Source organism: Oncorhynchus tshawytscha, linkage group LG24 (genome assembly GCF_018296145.1).
Source record: "Oncorhynchus tshawytscha isolate Ot180627B linkage group LG24, Otsh_v2.0, whole genome shotgun sequence".
Taxonomy (NCBI): Eukaryota; Metazoa; Chordata; class Actinopteri; order Salmoniformes; family Salmonidae; genus Oncorhynchus; species Oncorhynchus tshawytscha.
The window spans coordinates 10,598,800-10,619,646 of NC_056452.1; the positions used below are offsets into that span (position 1 = coordinate 10,598,800).

At 41.4% G+C, this 20,847-nt stretch overlaps 1 protein-coding gene across 2 annotated transcripts in view; it reads right to left on the minus strand.

Moving 5' to 3' along the window:
* The window catches only part of LOC112223765 (rho-related GTP-binding protein RhoN), a 69,478-nt gene that overhangs the window by 15,280 nt on the left and 33,351 nt on the right, over positions 1–20,847 (minus strand). The window lies entirely within an intron of this gene.

Consider the following 20,847-nt stretch of genomic DNA (forward strand, 5'->3'; position numbering starts at 1 on the left):
GAAAAATGTACACTACCGTTCAAAAGTTTGGGGTCACTTAGAAATGTCCTTGTTTTGCCTAGAAGGCCAGCATCCTGGAGTCGCCTCTTTACTGTTGACTTTGAGACTGGTGTTTTGCGGGTACTATTTAATGAAGCTGCCTGTTGAGGACTTGAGAGGCGTCTGTTTTCTCAAACTAGACACTCTAATGTACTTGTCCTCTTGCTCAGTTGTGCACTGGGGCCTCCCACTCCTCTTTCTATTCTGGTTAGAGATCGTTTGCACTGTTCTGTGAAGGGAGTAGTACACAGCATTGAACGAGATCTTCAGTTTCTTGGCAATTTTTCGCAAGGAATAGCCTTCATTACTCAGAACAGGAATAGACTGACGAGTTTCAGAAGAAAGTTCTTTGTTTCTGGCCATTTTGAGCCTGTAATCAAACCCACAAATTCTGATGCTCCAGATACTAAACTAGTCTAAAGAAGGCCAGTTTTATTGCTTCTTTAATCAGAACAACAGTTTTCGGCTGTGTTAACATAATTGCAAAAGGGTTTTCTAATGATCAATTAGCCTTTTAAAATGATAAACTTGGATTAGCTAACACAACGTGCCATTGGAACACAGGAGTGATGGTTGCTGATAATGGGCCTCTGTATGCCTATGTAGATATTCCATTCAAAATCAGTCATTTTCAGCTGCAATAGTCACTTACAACATTAACAATGTCTACACTGCATTTCTGATCAATTTTATTTTAATTGACAAAAAATGTGCTTTTCTATCAAAATCAAGGACATTTCAAAGTGACCCCAAACTTTTGAATGGTAGTGTATGTTAAATATGTTTGTGTTGCATAAGATCGATCAACCAATCAAAGTACATCCAAAAACACAGGTATTGAAAGAAAAAAAACAAATCCACCTGCAATAGAGCATGCTGGGAAATATGATAATGGTGGGTGTGGTTTTGAGCAAACATGAATGTATAATTTTACTCAACAAGCTTATTCAAATTCAGCTAACTTCGAGCAGACTTTGTTGAGTAAATAAACACATTAGCTTAAATTTTTGTTCTTTTGAAGTCCACTCAACTCACAGAATAATGCTGATTAAGCATTTGGTTAAATTGGCTTTTTTTGTGTGTGTCGCTAATCTTAACAGTTTTTTTACGGCTCTTAATAGCTCAAAACTGTTGTAGTATACTAGTGATTCATCCCAAATGGCACCCTATTCCCTATAAAGTGCACTACTTTTGACCAGAGTACTTTGGGCCCTGGTCAAAGGTAGTGCCGTTCATAGGGAATAGCGTGCCATTTGGGATGCAAACTAGGTCCCCATAATGCTTAATGGTCATTTTATGTTACTGGCACCTGAGAAAACAAGACTGTTTGTATGTTTTTGGCTCTGGATTTCAAGATTTGTTGCTCAAGAAAGACAATGATACACTTTGTGCTTTTCAGTAGAGATCTAATTTCATTCAATTCAATCTAACTTTTGGGAAGGGGAAGGAAAAACAATAGTATGTATTGAGTGGGTTCTTTCTTTAATATCGTCCCAAACATTGTTTTTCGTTAACAATGTTGTGCCAGTGTGAGACACGCAGTTCAAAAATCAATGAAAAATGCACGGTGTGAAGTCAACCAGCCCCCAAACCCCATAATTTCTGTTTGTGTTTCAGACAGAAGGGAAAGAGGGTGTGAGAGAGAGAGAGAATTGTGTCTGGAAAGTGAAAAACTTTCTACCTACCTGTTGCCATGTAAAGCTATCTCGGGAAATTGTGCTGAACCCATTCAGATGCAACGTCAAGCCACACACTAAAAGTAGAAATAATTTATTTGCAGGGCTGCTTGGCAAGCAGTTTCTCCAGCAACCCAAGTTTAGAAACCCCTATACACAGAGTATATACCTCAGGTAGTCAGCCCTAATTTGCGCAGATGCCGTTCTCTTCAAATGTCCCTGGCACCAGAAGCCATGACTATTGTTTTCCACAGGAATATTTCTAATTGGTCACACATGATGGTAGTGACAGCCAATAGGGCTCTGTGACGGCCCTCAGCCAGTTGAGAGACAAAAGAAATAGACAGAGGCCTGGGGAGTATGGAAAACTCTCTTTGTGAATTCCAAATTGACCCCTAGCCCCTACTCCTTTCAGGCACATGTGCTGTAGATCTGAAAATATATGATAGGGTTAACCTAACATCTCCTTGCCTTCTGATGATGCTGGCTGGTAACTTTCACCATTGCTTACACCCAGAGCCATATATAGAGATGTTTACTGAGTGTTTCAAAACATTAGGAACACCTTCTCTTTCCATGACAAAGACTGACCAGGTAAATCCAGGTGAAAGCTATGATACCTTATTGATGTCACCAGTTAAATCCACTTCAATCAGTGTAGATGAAGGGGAGGGCGACAGGTTAAAGAAGGATTTTTAAGCCTTGAGACAATTGAGACATGGATTGTGTATGTGTGCCATTCAGAGGGTGAATGGGCAAGACAAAAGATTGAAGTGCCTTTGAACGGGGTATGGTAGTTAGGTGCCAGGCGCACCGGCTTGAGTGTCTAAAGAACTGCAATGCTGTTGGGTTTATCACACTCAACAGTTACCCGTGTGTATCAAGAATGGTCCATCACCCAAAGGACATCCAGGGAACTTGACACAACTGTGGGAAGCATTGGAGAAAACATGGGCCAGCATCCCTGTGGAACACTTGACACCTTGTAGAGTCCATTCAACTGACGAAAAGGGGGTGCAACTCAATATTAGGAAGGTGTTCTTAATGTTTTGTACACTCGGTGTGTGTTTAGACAGTATATGGCTCCGCTTACACCTATCCAATCCCCTCAGATCTACAGCAGTATCTAAGGGGTAGCAGCTAAGGTGAATTATTGAATGGGCAGGTGGAGCAGGGTTTTGGGGGAAAGAACTGAACAATATGTGTAATTGATTCTGTAGAAAATGATTGATGTGAGAAACAGTAGAACCGTGTAAAGCTGTGTTGTCCACCAGTCAATAGATTGAGGCAGAGACTGAAAAGGTCATTTCTAATCATTATCGACATTACAACTGCCAATATTACCGAAAGGAGTGGTAAACATTTTGTGAGAAAACCACTGAAAAACAATTGAAGCCGTAAACGGAAAGATTTCGAGAAGATGTCGAGTAGGCAATGATCTGCAATGATCTGCCGGGTTTGCTTTGAGTAGCACTTTTTTGGGGTCCTCTGAAGCACAGGAGGTCGGTGGCACCTTAATTGGGGAGCATGGGCTCATGGAAATGGCTGGAGTGGAATAAGTGGAATCGTATCAAACACATGGTTTCCATGTGTTTGATGCCATTCCATTCGTACCGTTCCAGTCATTATTATGAGCTGTGCTCCCCTCAGCAGCCTCCTGTGCTCCGAAAGAGCCATGCTTCAGACGGTGCCAATTAAAAAGAGTTTCACCCTGACTTTTCCCAGGATGCACTATTTTTCCAGAAAATAAGACCTTCGGAGCGGAATAATAACTTGATGACATTCCATTATAACATTATGTAGTTAGAAAAAAGTTGATACCCTTCTCTCTTGTTGCTTGTTTCCAACCAGAAATAATGGAGGGATGCCTTCTCCCCAATTTAAAGTCAGAGAACATTTACAAGATAGCCAAAACAAAATGGCCGCATTAGCTTCTGAACAATAGCAAGACGGCAGAGAATCAGCCTATAATAACAGCTACCAGCCTCGTTAAATCTGAGTGTGATTCTTATTCACCGCTGTGGCATCCTGGGAAAAGGACATTTATCTGTCTCTGTTTATCTGCTTTTGATTAATTTTACTACTAACAGCAATGGGTTTTATTGCTGAGAGCTGTACAAATTTCAGGTTCGGTTGGCAGTATCTTAGCAACCTGAAAACTAGAAAATGGGTGTCTTTGTGTCAATGTGAATAGATGGGCACGAAAGTTGGACAGGCTGGGTGGAGGAGGGCGTTTCTGGTGTTCCATGAGTTTATGTGGAAACTCAACAGACATGGTTCTGTAGTTCAAGTGTTTGCATGTTTTCATTGAAGGGCAGGTAGGTTATTATAAGCGATTGTATACATGGCTCTACATTCTTCCACATTAGCACAGTGTCGCTTCCAGTTCCATAGAGGAGTGTTAAGAGTGAGAAAAGTGGAGGGAGTGTAGTCATGGGAACACAGTCTTGTAACAGTACAGTAACTCAGACAGACAGACATACACACACACACACACACACACAGTCCGATCAGAAACCTGATCTCCAGTCGCTAGATGGCATGGCATGACCTGATCCATGTTCCTCAACAGAGAAGAAGCTAATGTTTATTGATCCCTGTGCTTTCTGACCCTCTCAGAGACCTGTAGTACCAGGACCACTTGGGAAAAATCCTGCTGTTGAGGCACATCATGGAGAAAATGCAGTCCATCTGTCTATGGTCCATCGTTCTCACTATTAGCTAGCTACAGTACGGCCACACTTAACATTACAACACCATAATTCCAGGGAAGAATCAATCCCATTACCTTGTATCAGCTATTATGCAATTACATAGCACTTACCTATGGCATCCATATTATGAATTCATCATTTGTCAGACTTGCTCAGATAAACAGTAACAGTCAAAAGTTTGAACACACCTACTCATTCCAGGGTTTTACTTTATTTTTACTATTTTCTACATTATAGAATAATAGTGAAAACATCAAGATGATGAAAAAACATGTAGTAACTCCCCCCTTAAGTGTTAATTAAACAAATCAAAAAAACATTTTATATTTGAAGTTCTTCAAAGTAGCCACCCTTTGCCTTGATGACAGCTTTGTACACTGGAATGCATTTCAATTAACAGGTGTGCCTTGTTAAGTTAATTTGTGGAATTTATTTCCTTCTTAATGTGTTTGAGCCAATCAGTTGTGACAAGGTAAGGGTGGTATACAGAAGATAGCTCTATTTGGTAAAAGACAAAGACATATTATGGAAAGAACAGCTCAAAAAGCAGAGAAACGACAGTCCATCATTACTTTAAGACATGAAGGTCAGTCAATCTGGAAAATGTCAAGAACATGGAAAGTTTCTTCAAGTGCAGTCGCAAAAACCAAGCGCTATGATGAAACTGGCTCTCAGGAGGACCGCCACAGGAAAGGAAGATCCAGAGTTACCTCTGCTGCAGAGGATAAATTCATAACAGTTAACTGCACCTCAGATAACAGCCCAAATAAAAGCTTCACAGAGTTCGAGTAACAGACACATCTCAACATCAATTGTTCAGAGGAGACTGCGTGAATCAGGCCTTCATGGTCAAATTGCTGCAAAGAAACCACTACTAAAGAACAACAGACTTGCTTGTGCCAAGAAACACGAGCAATGGACATTAGACCGGTGGAAATCTGTCCTTTCGTCTGATGAGTAAGAAATGTGAGATTTATGGTTCCAACCGTCGTGTCTTTATGAGACGCAGAGTAGGTGAATGTATGATCTCCGCATGTGTGGTTCCCACCGTGAAGCATGGAGGAGATGGTGTGAGGGTGCTTTGCTGGTGACACTGTCAGTGATTTATTTAGAATTCAAGGCACACTTAACCCGCATGGCTACCACAGCATTCTGCAGCGATACGACATCCCATCTGGTTTGCGCTTAGTGGGACTATTATTTGTTTTTCAACAGGACAATGACCCAACACACCTCCAGGCTGTGTCAGGGCTATTTGACCAAGAAAGAGAGTGATGGAGGGCTGCATCAGATGATCTGCCCTCCACAATCACCCAATCTCAACCCAATTGAGATGGTTTGGGACGAGTTGGACCAGCATATGTGGGAACTCCTTCAAGACTGTTTGAAAAGCATGATGGTTGAGAGAATGCCAAGAGTGTGCAAAGCTGTCATCAAGGCAAAGTGTGGCTACTTTGAAAATGTGTTTAACATATTTTTTGGTTATGTCATAGTTTTGATGTCTTCAATATTATTCTACAATGTACAAAATTGTTTAAAAAAAAAATTAAAATTAAAAACCTAGAGTAAGCAGTAAGCACTTCCTAACTGCTTGTGCTAACTAGCTAGCCTGTTGCAGGGCTCCATACATACAGGTAGATTACATAGAGTTTGACGCAACAACACATGGGATAGTGCAACGCAGCAGAAACTGCCATGCCACGCTGTGACTCCACATGGGGTTGCCAAGCATTTGATGTCTGATTCGAACAAGGGGTTTCTTTCTTCTTTTTGTTAGCTTTTTTTTTATCCTCTAAATGTTGGCAGGCATTGTACTCCACTTTTGCAGCATGTGTTGTTCCGGTGTCTTCTTGTTTAATCCCGTTTAATGCCGTGTTCAAGAGGAGTCTCGCTCCTGGATTTAGTGTTTGTTTGTTTGGTCTCGCATTGGGTGCTTTTGTCTTCCTTATAAGGCTTGGTAGAATTGAGTGATTCGATTTATTATTTTTTACAGCACAGCTCCTATAAACTGCATTTGCTTGTACTGAATAAAGTATCCAACGGCAAAAAGAGGATGGAACAATATATTTTTTGGGGGGGGGGGACATGCTGCATCAATGTAGCTGACACATTGTGTGGGTGGGACAATTCTCTGAAAAATGAGTCCTCTGTATGCATTCAACTTGCCGTGTGAATATTTGGCGGCGTCCAACTGGTATTTCCTGTACGTGTTTTAACCAGCGGATTATTTTCATGGTAGTAGCCCAAGGCTGTTTGAACATAGGCGCTAACTAACAAGTGAGGTATGAGGTCAGGTTTAGGCCTATGGCCCGAGGCATAACACCTGTTTACCATACAGACTGTTGAGAGCAGGGATTAACAGTACATACTGTACTGAACTCCTCATAATCCCATGTGATTGACATCCATAAAACAGTAGTGTGTATGTATTATCATGCCACTTTATAATCTGTAATATTCACTCTGACAGTGCCAGAGTTTGGCCAAGTGGTCAACACAGCAGACTCTGTGCCACGCGTAATGGTAATCCCCAACAACATGGGATTAAATCCCCGGGCCACCACTTTCTTCACTGTTCATCCTCTTCATCTGTCTCCCGCTCTAATTTTTCATAAAGTCTTCATAAAGTAAAGGAAAAAAGGTATGAGGTATGGCATCAATACTGATAGCATTTTATCACATCACAACTCCAGTAATGATGAAATGGCAGGAAAAATATGCCCAGTAAGGTGTTGTTTCCTTTTTTTCTGAAGAATTCATGTGACGGGAGAAATTATTCCCCTAAACAAATCTCGCCTCGATTTGTATGTTACATTCGCACTCATCTTTACGAAGACCAGGTCTATTTTTGTGTGGTTTCATTTAAATCGAAGCCCTTTAGGTAGATGTACATGTTAAAGCAAACATTTAATTTCATACACGTCAATTTTTTTTTTTTTTTTTTTTTTTTTAAAGCATATGTTGTCATGATTATGTGTTATGACCCTCTGCCTAAGCCCTACTTGCTTGCTGCCTGTATTTTTTCTTCAGGTCTTCCTGTATACTTTTTTTTTTTGGGGGGGGGAATAACACAACTATTCCATTAATCCATGGATTTCTTCTTCACCTAGAGTGATTATTCTTAATCGGATTACGATCACCCTCCGGGCTCCAGCGTTCTAGACACCCTTTCCTTTGCTCTGTCTATTAAAGAAGATGATGCAAAAAGGAGATGTGGGCTCAGAACCTGGCCAACAAAGAGAGATACTGCTTTGAGACACGAGTGTTAATTCACACATTGCACAGACGCGATTAACATACTGTAATAGGTTTCGCTCACTGGCTACACACACCCTCAAGGATCCACACACACAGGATACAATGGTTAATACACACACAGTCACACAGGACACGTACACACAGCAGGACACACTCTCTCACACACCCTGCAGGGCACGTTCTATTGCAGGACACAGGCACACATTCACACGCATACTCACACACCGAGTATGCCACACTCACACAAAGCAGGCAATACTCTCTCACACACCCTGTGGGGCACGTACTAGCATAGGACGCACACGTGTACACTCCCTGACCCCGGTCCAGAGTTAATTCCAATTCTCAGTCCTCTTTCTCCCCCCCCCCATTTAATATGTAAAGTGTCATGTCTGATATCTTGTTCCCTCTCCTGTTTCATATTTTCCATTTGTAGCCTGCATGATTAAAATGTGAAAATCCCATTGAGGTGTTGGTAATATAACTCTTTGAAGGTCCTTTTTACAATTGATTTATATTCCAGGCACACAGGACTACATGGCGATGACATGGAGGGAGTGAGGATGAAATGGTCAGTGGATCTAGTATTCACACAACATTAACTATGGACACACGACCATAATCAGAACCCTGACATTTTAATTGAGTGGTGATTATTATACTTCCTTGGAAAAATATCAGCATAACTTACATTTTACTAGAGCAAATACCAGTTATATATTTGTTTTCTATATTGTGAGATATGCTGTGATATATGCTGTTGTAAGAGTAGTTATTTTTCATGTAATTACAAAGCAGGTAGGCAAATAGAGAGAATAAAGCATAAAGCTTTAAACAAAAAAAGCAAATTAAATTTCAGAGGAAGAGTTAAACGCCTAAAACAAAGTGCCGACACCGACAATTTCCCAATTTTAGTTTTTAAGCACTCCAGTTACTAATCACGTCTCTGGTTGTTTACTTGAGAAATGCTGAGTGTTTAGTTCTTAGAACATTATTGGAACGTTCTTAATGACCCCTGGGCACAGGGGGAGGGCACTGCCAACGAGCACAACTTTCTCTTGGCATAAGCAATGCCCCTGCAGAATCTCCTCTGATTAACGACAGAGGGCAAAGACTGGCATCTGGGCATCTCCCATGGCACCAGTCCACCCTCTCTTGTTGTGCGTATGCTACTTCAATGTGGCCATGCACAATAAGCATTATACAGTGTATGCCCTATGTAAGCTAAATTAGCACCAAGGTTTGTAAATGTCGATGTTTTTGTGCTAATATAATGTTGTAGAATGAAGAGATCCTTTTACTTATTTTAAAAACAGCAACCTATGATGTGTAACCTTAAGTTACACCAATGGAATTGTGAACCACAAACTCAACATGATGTTATAGAAGACATTTTTATTTGGAAACCAAATGTCATACGTGAAGTTGTTTTAATCATACATCGATTATTTGATCAATTAAATAATGTTGCCTGTTGTATTTACAACACAACGGTACAACAATAAATCAAAATAGTAATATACATGTTATACAATATACATGCACAACAAAACCTATTCCCCCTTAAGGAGACTGAAAAGATTTGGCATGGGTCCTCAGATCCTCAAAAGGTTTTACAGCTGCACCATCAAGAGCATCCTGACAGGTTGTATCACTGCCTGGTATGGCAAATGCTCGGCCTCCGACCGCAAAACACTACAGAGGGTAGTGCATACGGCGCAGTACATCACCGGGGCCAAGCCTCATCCAGGACCTCTATACCAGGCGGTGTCAGAGGAAGGCCCTAAAAATTGTCAAAGACTCCAGCCACCCTAGTCATAGACTGTTCTCTCTGCTACCGCACGGCAAGCGGTACCGGAGAGTGAAGTCTAGGTCCAGGAGGCATCTAAACAGCTTCTACCTCCAAGCCTTAAGACTCCTGAAGAGCTAATCAAATGGCTACCCAGACTATTTGGACATCCCCCCCCAACACGTTGCTGCTACTCTGTTATTATCTATGCATAGCCACTGTAATAACCCTGCCTGTATGTGCATAATTACCTCGACACCGGTGCCCCCGCACATTGACTGCTTTGTTTTTCTTATCTCTTACTTTTTTGTCGTTGTATTTTCTTAAAACTGCATTGTTGGTTAAGGGCTTGTAAGTAAGGTCTACACCTGTATGGTCTACACCTGTTGTATTCAGCGCATGTGACAAATAAAATTGGATTTGATATGGTCATTAGCTAGCTAACTAGCTAGAAACGAACCAAATCATTGTTTAGAAAGCTGCTTTTAGTTGCATGGTTTGCTAGATTGACACATACTACATTTATTTTTAAAAGGATGGGTTTATTGGTATTAAAATACACCACTTGTGCTATTTTGGACCACCAGGCTGCTGAGGTCAAGCAGCCTGTCATTTTTGTGTTTATACTTTCTTCTGTAACGACAACGACAAGTTTGTGTTCGGACGACAATAGAATGATGTCACCGCGACAACTGTCTAGAGACAATGTCGATGGGCGTAGTATAAACCAGCCTTCAGTCTTGAAATCTTTGGTTGTTTAGTACACTGCCGTACCCATTCTGTTTAGCACATGGCCTCATGTGAATCCTTAAAGAGACGGGTGGGGCTAAGGCTTAAGAGGGTGTGAAACAAAGAAGAGCTCTCCAGTAGGTGTACCAAAAGGTCTATTTTCTCAAAAGTGGGGTTACAAGCTTATTTTCAAAGGAGAATTACTTTCAAAGTTGAATTACTTTACCATCATTCCTCAACTGTAGCATATGATTTACCATTTTCTAGCTCTGAGTCTCTATTTTTATCCAAAGTGAAAAAAATAAACAAAGTTTGCTACTTAAGATCGAGCCGGCTGGTCACATACACCAACAAAAAACATTCATTTTGAATACAAGATATTTTTTATTACTATTCTAAAGTATTGGACTTCAATTACAAAATAGAAAATGGGGGTCTTCAAAGGTGGCAGTCTCCATGTGATCTCATTTGGAGATTCAATATCTGCTGCTTTTATTCAATGTGACTTGGTTTAAGAAGTAGTCCTCAGTCTTAATCGACACAAACCTCAGTGAGCCCGGAATGTGTGTAGCAGGGCTTCTCGGTTGCCTCGTAGTTGGATGCCTCAGGATTGTCGGATACAACTTCGGCTAGCTTGGTGTCGAATGGGTTTAATGCCACCTGGATGGCAGGCTCAGAGTCAGGGACAAGAAAGTTCTCTGGGATGCTAGACAGAGGCGGCTCACACTCTCTCAGGCTGACGGCACTCTTTCCGGGTCTCTTTTCCGATTCAGATTTGTCCTCGGTGGAGATGGACTCCTTTGACTTGTGCAAATCTTTTGCCGAATCGTCAGAAATGTGGGCACACTGTGGTGTGGATGATGCCTGTTTCAAACCAAAGCGTGAAGATATGCTCTCCCGAACTCTGGACACCAGTGTCTGTGGTTCATCGGTGGCTGGTTGTCTTTTCTTCAGCCTGGCAGCGGCCATAGCATCAGATCTCGTTCTAGCCTCCTTGGAGATTCTCACAGCATCATAGAGAACCACTATTACGATGAAGCCATAGAAAAAGAGCCCCAAAATCAGGTTCACCTTCACAAGTGGCTCGGCGTAAGAAGGGTCGGTCAATATGTTGACTCTGGGTTTGATCTTCAGGGTGCTCTTCTGAGCTTTTGAAGCTGGAGCCTGAACATTTTCTTTGAAGACGTCATCGTCACCATGTAATGCTGTTTGCTTGTAAGCCAGTAGATAAGGAATAGGTTTCTCTACAATCTTCTGGGGGACTTTAGCTTTACCTTGGAAAGTATCATCTTTCATCCTCTGAGGTTGTTCCAGCATCTGGTCCACTTGCACCATTTTGGTCAGTTTTGCAGCATTGGGGATGTCCTGAACAGGGTGGTCCTTCACTGGCATCAAAGGCTTGTGCTCTGGAACATAAATCAGGGGCTCTGAGGGGTCCTTGGCATTTTTGGAGGAATATCCTTTAGTCAACTGGCCCACATTACCTGGAGAAGAATCGTCTTTCACCCGTAAACTCTCAAGTTGTTCCAGCAATGTCTTAAAATGTGTCTCTTTGGTAGCGTCGGGGTTGTTCAGAACAGGGTGGTCCTTCACTGGCATCAAAGTCGTCTGGTCCGAAGACGAAGAAGACAACACATTTGTAGCAGCAGGCGATAGGAGACAGAAAATAACAGCCAAAAATAACATCTTCATGTTGCACAGCCCACATTTCTGGGTGAGCTGTGCCATTTTGATGAAAGAAATCGTCTTTCAAAAGTAGGCAGTACAAATTACAAGTCAAACTACTAACTGGTCAGCTGAGCTTTGTAAAAGTGATTTGGGTTTACTGTTCACTGTCAAAGATACATAAGATATGGACCCAACATTATGTAATAGAGGAGTCGATTATGACATCACGAGTTCCAGAATGTTGACAGTGGATAATCAACAACTCTGTAACCTGCTCTTCATTTTATTCATTCATTCAGATAATTCATTAATCTCTTTGGAGACATTTGGCAATTTGTTTGACGTGCAGTCCCTGTCCCTTGTTTGTAGGTGACCAAATACTTATTTTCCACCATAATTTGCAAATTAATTAATTAAAAATCCTACGATGTGATTTTTCTGGATTTTTTTTTATTTTAAAATTTTGTCTGTCATAGTTGAAGTTTACCTATGATAAAAAGTTGAGAGAGGCCTGTAATTTTTAAGAGGGAGAACTTGCACAATTGTTGGCTGACTAAATACTTTTTTTGCCCCACTGTATCCTGCCTATAGTTTACTAGGGTACACCCAACTCTATCTTAATATGAGGGTCTCTCAGATGTCAATGGTCAAAGTTCAATAGCAATACAATAAACATGAATCCACAGAAAAACACAACCCAATTCACAAATACTGACTTATAAACCACTATGACTGAGCTTTCTGACCAGGGGAGTGAGACACTTTTGGGCCTTCCTCATGGCCCGCACCGCCCCCCTTGGAAACCAAATGTTTAAAAACAAGCTCTGATACTTTGGTCACTAAGAAAGTATTTTTTAAACCTCTCGCTCTAGCTGGATGCATCAATGTCTGGTTCATACATGCATAATCTGAGAGAAGAATTACTGTTTTACCTCAATTAGCCACGAAATCCCTAGTTTGAAAGCGACTGTTTTCTTGAAGCTGTGCCACGCCATTTTCCTTACATTTACCTCCACATTTACATCCATGTGGGCCAGCTCCCTAGCATTTAGAATTCTAGCCAATGAGCTTCAGCCCCTCACATTTGAGTAACAGCTAGCAAGAGGCCTGCCCAACATTATCCAATGAGGTTGCAGGGCTAACAGCTCAGAGGACACAGCAGAGAGAGCGAGCGAGAGAGAGAAATTACTCGGTGCACATACAGTGCCTTCAGAAAGTATTCACACCCCTTGACTTTTGCCACATTTTGTTGTGTTACAGCCTGAATTTAAAATGGATTAAATTGAGATTGTGTCATTGACCGATACACAATAATGTCAAAAGTGAAATTCAGTTTTTTGACATTTTTACAAATGAATTTAAAATGAAATGTCTTCAGTCAATAAGTATTCCATGCCTTTGCTATGGCAAGCCTAAATAAGTTCAGGAGTAAAGTTTGCTTAACAAGCCATATAATAAGTTCATTGGACTCTGTTTGCAATAATAATGTTTAACATGATTTTTTAAATTACTACCTCATCTCTGTACCCCACACATACAATTATCTGTAAGGTCCCTCAGTCAAGCATTGAATTTCAAACACAGATTCAACCACAAAGACCAGGGATTTTCCAATGCCTCACAAAGAAGGGCACCTATTGGTAGATAGGTAAAAATAGAAAAAGCAGACATTGAATATCCCTTTGAGCATGGTGACGTTATTAATGACACTTTAGATGGTGTATCAATACACCGTCACTACCAAATACAGGCGTTCTTCCTAACTCAGTTGCTGAAGAGCAGTGGTGGAAAAAGTACTGAAAAGTCATACTTGAGTAAAAGTAAAGATACCTTAATAGAAAATGACTCAAGTAAAACTGAAAGTCACCCAGTAAAATACTACATGAGTAAAAGTCTAAAAGTATTTGGTTTTAAATGTACTTAAGTATCAAAAGTAAAAGTATTAATAATTTCAAATTCCTTATATTATGCAAACCAGACAGCACAATAAATTTTTTTATTTACGGATAGCCAGAAGCACACTACAACACTCTGACATTAATTTACAAACAAAGCATTTGTGTTTAGTGAGTCCGCTAGATCAGAGGCAGTAGGGATGACCAGGGATGTTGTCACGTTCTGACCTTTATTCCTTTGTTTTGTCTTTATTTAGTATGGTCAGGGCTTGAGTTGGGGTAGGAAGTCTATGTTCGTTTTTCCATATTTTCGATTTCTGTGTTTGGCCTGATATGGTTCTCAATCAGAGGCAGCTGTCTATCGTTGTCCCTGATTGAGAACCATATTTAGGTAGCCGGTTTTCCTTTGTGTTTTGTGGGTGGTTTTTTTCAGTCTTTGTGTGTCTGCACCAGATATAACTGTTTTGGTTGTCACTTTGTTGTTTTGTATTTTTGAAGTGTTCAGTTGTTTATTAAAAAGATGAACACTAACCACGCTGCGCTTTGGTCCTCTCCTTCTTCCACCCAAGACAGCCGTTACAGATGTTCTCTTCATAATTGTGTGAATTGGACCATTTTCCTCACAAAATGTAAGAAGTACTTTTGGGTGTCAGGGAAAATGTATGGAGTAAAAAGTACATTATTTTCTTTAGGAATGTAGTGAAGTAAAAGTAAACGTTGTCAAAAATATGAGTAGTAAAGTACAGATACCCACAAAAACAACTTAAGTAGTACTTTAAAGTATTTTTACTTAACTACTTTACCCCACTGCTGGAGAGGAAGTAAACTGCTCAGGGATTTCACTATGAGGCCAATGGTGACTTTAAAACAGTTACAGAGTTGAATGGATGTGATGGAATATAGATCAACAACATTGTAGTTACTCCACAATACTAACCTAATTGACAGAGTGAAAAGAAGGAAGACAGTACAGAATAAAAAATATTCCAAAACATGCATCCTGTTTGCAACAAGGCACTAAACTAATACTGCAAAAATGTGGCAAAGCAATTAACTTTTTGTCCTTACTACAAGCGTTATATTTGGGGCAAATCCAATACAGCACATAACTGAGTACCACGCTCCATATTTTCAAGCATAGTGGTGGTTACATCATGTTATGGGTATGCTTGTAATGGTTAAGGACTGGGGAGTTTTTCAGGATAAAAAAGAAAGGGAATGGAGCTAAGCACAGGCAAAATCCTAGAGGAAAACCTGGTTCCGTTAGACACTGGGAGATTAAATTCACCTTTCAGCAGGACTATAACCTACAACACAAGGCCAAATCTATACTGGAGTTGCATATGTAACAATTGCTAAACACTATGGGCTACTGTATGTTGAAGCTTAAACTCTATTGCACCAGTTAGGTTCGCTAATGGCGCAGTAGGGAGAAATGAAAACCCCACAACCGAATAATTTAGGAAAAGAATGTCGGCTTGTATTTTGTAAATAAAAATACTTACAAAAACAATGAATCACCTTGAGGAAATATTGATATGTGAAATGTGTAGAATGAGCTCAATATGAATGAAATACATCAAAAGACTTAGATATCGGCCATATACAGTGGGGCAAAAAAGTATTTAGTCAGCCACCAGTTGTGCAAGTTCTCCCATTTAAAAAGATGAGAGAGGCCTGTAATTTTCATCATAGGTACACTTCAACAATGACAGACAAAATGGGGGAAAAAATCCAGAAAATCATCACATTGTAGGATTTTTAATGAATTTATTTGCAAATTATGGTGGAAAATAAGTATTTGGTCAATAACAGAAGTTGATCTCAATACTTTGTTATTTTCCCTTTGTTGACAATGACAGAGGTCAAACATTTTCTGTAAGTCTTCACAAGGTTTTCACACACTGTTGCTGGTGTTTTGGCCCATTCCTCCATGCAGACCTCCTCTAGAGCAGTGATGTTTTGGGGCTGTTGCTGGGCAACACGGACTTTCAACTCCCTCCAAAGATTTTCTATGGGGTTGAGATCTGGAGACTGGCTAGGCCACTCCAGGACCTTGAAATGCTTCTTACGAAGCCACTCCTTCGTTGCCCGGGCGGTGTGTTTGGGATCTTTGTCATGCTGAAAGACCCAGCCACGTTTCATCTTCAATGCCCTTGCTGATGGAAGGAGGTTTTCACTCAAAATCTCACGATACATGGCCCCATTCATTCTTTCCTTACCCGGATCAGTCGTCCTGGTCCCTTTGCAGAAAAACAGCCCCAAAGCATGATGTTTCCACCCCCATGCTTCACAGTGTGTATGGTGTTCTTTGGATGCAACTCAGCATTCTTTGTCCTCCAAACACGATGAGTTGAGTTTTTACCAAAAACTTATATTTTGGTTTCATCTCCCAATCTTCTTCTGGATCATCCAAATGCTCTCTAGCAAACTTCAGACGGGCCTGGAAATGTACTGGCTTAAGCAGGGGGACACATCTGGCACTGCAGGATTTGAGTCCCTGGCGGTATAGTGTGTTACTGATGGTAGGCTTTGTTACTTTGGTCCCAGATCTCTGCAGGTCATTCACTAGGTCCCCCTGTGTGGTCCTGGGATTTTTGCTCACCGTTCTTGTGATCATTTTGACCCCACGGGGTGAGATCTTGCGTGGAGCCCCAGATCGAGGGAGATTATCACTGGTCTTGTATGTCTTCCATTTCCTAATAATTGCTCCCACAGTTGATTTCTTCAAACCAAGCTGCTTACCTATTGCAGATTCAGTCTTCCCAGCCTGGTGCAGGTCTACAATTTTGTTTCTGGTGTCCTTTGACAGCTCTTTGGTCTTGGCCATAGTGGAGTTTGGAGTGTGACTGTTTGAGGTTGTGGACAGGTGTCTTTTATACTGATAACAAGTTCAAACAGGTGCCATTAATACAGGTAACGAGTGGAGGACAGAGGAGCCTCTCAAAGAAGAAGTTACAGGTCTGTGAGAGCCAGAAATCTTGCTTGTTTGTAGGTGACCAAATACTTATTTTCCACCATAATTTGCAAATCAATTCATTAAAAATCCTACAATGTGATTTCTGGATTTTTTTTTTCTTCTCATTTTGTCTGTGATAGTTCAAGTGTACCTATGATGAAAATTACAGGCCTCTCTCATCTTTTAAGTGGGAGAACTTGCACAATTGGTGGCTGACTAAATACTTTTTTGCCCCACTGTATCCTGCCTATAGTTTACTAGGGTACACCCAACTCTATCTTAATATGAGGGTCTCTCAGATGTCAATGGTCAAAGTTCAATAGCAATACAATAAACATGAATCCACAGAAAAACACAACCCAATTCACAAATACTGACTTATAAACCACTATGACATTGGTCAAATTAAACAAAACAATATATATATATATATATATATATATGGCAAGATTTCAAAATGGTTGTCTAGCAATGATCAACAACAAATTTGACAGAGCTTGAAGAATTTTTTTATAATAATGGGGAAACATCGTACAATCGAGGTGTACAAAACTCTGAGAGGCTTACCCAGAAAGACTCACAGCTGTAATTGCTGCCAAAGGGGATTATAACATGTATTGACTTAGGGGTGTGAATACTTATGTAAGTGAGATATTTCTGTATTTTATTTTCAATAAATGTGTTAACATTTCTAAAAAGATGTTTTCACATTGTCATTATGGGGTATTTTGTGTAGATGGGTGAGAGCAAAATACACTGCTCAAAAAAATAAAGGGAACACTTAAACAACACAATGTAACTCCAAGTCAATCACACTTCTGTGAAATCAACTGTCCACTTAGGAAGCAACACTGATTGACAATAAATTGCACATGCTGTTGTGCAAATGGAATAGACAACAGGTGGAAATTATAGGCAATTAGCAAGACACCCCAATAAAGGAGTGGTTCTGCAGGTGGTAACCACAGACCACTTCTCAGTTCCTATGCTTCCTGGCTGATGTTTTGGTCACTTTTGAATGCTGGCGGTGCTTTCACTCTAGTGGTAGCATGAGACGGAGTCTACAACCCACACAAGTGGTTCAGGTAGTGCAGCTCATCCAGGATGGCACATCAATGCGAGATGTGGCAAGAAGTTTTGCAGTGTCTGTCAGCGTAGTGTCCAGAGCATGGAGGCACGACCAGGAGACAGGCCAGTACATCAGGAGACGTGGAGGAGACCGTAGGAGGGCAACAACCCAGCAGCAGGACCGCTACCTCCACCTTTGTGCAAGGAGGAGCACTGCCAGAGCCCTGCAAAATGACCTCCAGCAGGCCACAAATGTGCATGTGTCTGCTCAAACGGTCAGAAACAGACTCCATGAGGGTGGTATTAGGGCCCGACGTCCACAGGTGGGGGTTCTGCTTACAGCCCAACACCGTGCAGGACGTTTGGCATTTGCCAGAGAACACCAAGATTGGCAAATTCGCCACTGGCAACCTGTGCTCTTCACAGATGAAAGCAGGTTCACACTGAGCACGTGACAGTCTGGAGTCGCCGTGGAGAACGTTCTGCTGCCTGCAACATCCTCCAGCATGACCGGTTTGGCAGTGGGTCAGTCATGGTGTGGGGTAGCATTTCTTTGGGGGGCCGCACAGCCCTCCATGTGCTCGTCAGAGGTAGCCTGACTGCCATTAGGTACCGAGATGAGATCCTCAGACCCCTTGTGAGACCATATGCTGGTGCGGTTGGCCCTGGGTTCCTCCTAATGCAAGACAATGCTAGACCTCATGTGGCTGGAGTGTGTCAGCAGTTCCTGCAAGAGGAAGACATTGATGCTATGGACTGGCCCGCCCGTTCCCAGACCTGAATCCAATTGAGCACATCTGGGACATCATGTCTCGCTCCATCCACCAACGCCACATTGCACCACAGACTGTCCAGGAGTTGGCGGATGCTTTAGTCCAGGTCTGGGAGGAGATCCCTCAGGAGACCATCCGCCACCTCATCAGGAGCATGCCCAGGCGTTGTAGGGAGGTCATACAGGCACGTGGAGGCCACACACACTACTGAGCCTCATTTTGACTTGTTTTAAGGACATTACATCAAAGTTGGATCAGCCTGTAGTGTGGTTTTCCACTTTAATTTTGAGTGTGACTCCAAATCCAGACCATGGGTTGATAAATTTGATTTCCATTGATAATTTTTGTGTGATTTTGTTGTCAGCACATTCAACTATGTAAAGAAAAAAAGTATTTCATATGAATATTTCATTCATTCAGATATAGGATGTGTTATTTTAGTGTTCCCTTTATTTTTTTGAGCAGTGTATATTTAATCCATTTTGAATTCAGGCTGTAACACAACAAAATGTGAATTAAGTCAAGTGGTATGAATACATTCTGAAGGCACTGTATCTGCACATATCTGACGTAGCAAAATATTTTCAGGGACACTTTTGGCTTGTGAGTGCTACTTTCAGAACTACTGGCAAAAGAAGTATGCAAAAGTACAGAAGAATCATTTGTTAAACCATTTTGTTTTCCCTATTTGATCAATTAAATAATGTTTCTTATTCATTTACAACACAACAGTACAACAACAAATCAAAATACCCCAAAATGACTTTAAACATACGTTTTAAATGCAATATATTTTTATTACTATTCTAAAGAAATTCAATTCAATTACAAACAGAAAAAATAAGTCTTCATAGGTGGCAGTCTCCATGTGATCTCATTTGGAGATTCAATATCTGCTGCTTTTTTTCAATGTCACTTGGTTTAAGAAGTAGCCCTCGGTCTTAATCGATACAAACCTCAGTGAGCCCGGAATGTGTGTAGCAGGGCTTCTCGGTTGCCTCGTAGTTGGATGCCTCAGCATTGTCGGATACAACTTCGGCTAGCTTGGTGTCGAATGGATTTAATGCCACCTGGATGGTAGGCTCAGAGTCAGGCACAAGAAAGTTCTCTGGGATGCTAGACAGAGGCGGCTCACACTCTCTCAGGCTGACGGCACTCTTTCCGGGTCTCTTTTCCGATTCAGATTTGTCCTCGGTGGAGATGGACTCCTTTGACTTGTGCAAATCTTTTGCCGAATCGTCAGAAATGTGGGCACACTGTGGTGTGGATGATGCCTGTTTCAAACCAAAGCGTGAAGATATGCTCTCCCGAACTCTGGACACCAGTGTCTGTGGTTCATCGGTGGCTGGTTGTCTTTTCTTCAGCCTGGCAGCGGCCATAGCATCAGATCTCCTTCTAGCCTCCTTGGAGATTCTCACAGCATCATAGAGAACTACTATTACGATGAAGCCATAGAAAAAGAGCCCCAAAATCAGGTTCACCTTCACAAGTGGCTCGGCGTAAGAAGGGTCGGTCAATATGTTGACTCTGGGTTTGATCTTCAGGGTGCTCTTCTGAGCTTTTGAAGCTGGAGCCTGAACATTTTCTTTGAAGACGTCATCGTCACCATGTAATGCTGTTTGCTTGTAAGCCAGTAGATAAGGAATAGGTTTCTCTACAATCTTCTGGGGGACTTTAGCTTTACCTTGAAAGTATCATCTTTCATCCTCTGAGGTTGTTCCAGCATCTGGTCCACTTGCACCATTTTGGTCAGTTTTGCAGCATTGGGGATGTCCTGAACAGGGTGGTCCTTCACTGGCATCAAAGGCTTGTGCTCTGGAACATAAATCAGGGGCTCTGAGGGGTCCTTGGCATTTTTGGAGGAATATCCTTTAGTCAACTGGCCCACATTACCTGGAGAAGAATCGTCTTTCACCCGTAAACTCTCAAGTTGTTCCAGCAATGTCTTAAAATGTGTCTCTTTGGTAGCGTCGGGGTTGTTCAGAACAGGGTGGTCCTTCACTGGCATCAAAGTCGTCTGGTCCGAAGACAAAGAAGACAACACATTTGTAGCAGCAGGCGATAGGAGACAGAAAATAACAGCCAAAAATAACATCTTCATGTTGCACAGCCCACATTTCTGGGCGAGCTGTGCCATTTTGATGAAAGAAATCGTCTTTCAAAAGTAGGCAGTACAAATTACAAGTCAAACTACTAACTGGTCAGCTGAGCTTTGTAAAAGTGATTTGGGTTTACTGTTCACTGTCAAAGATACATAAGATATGGACCCAACATTATGT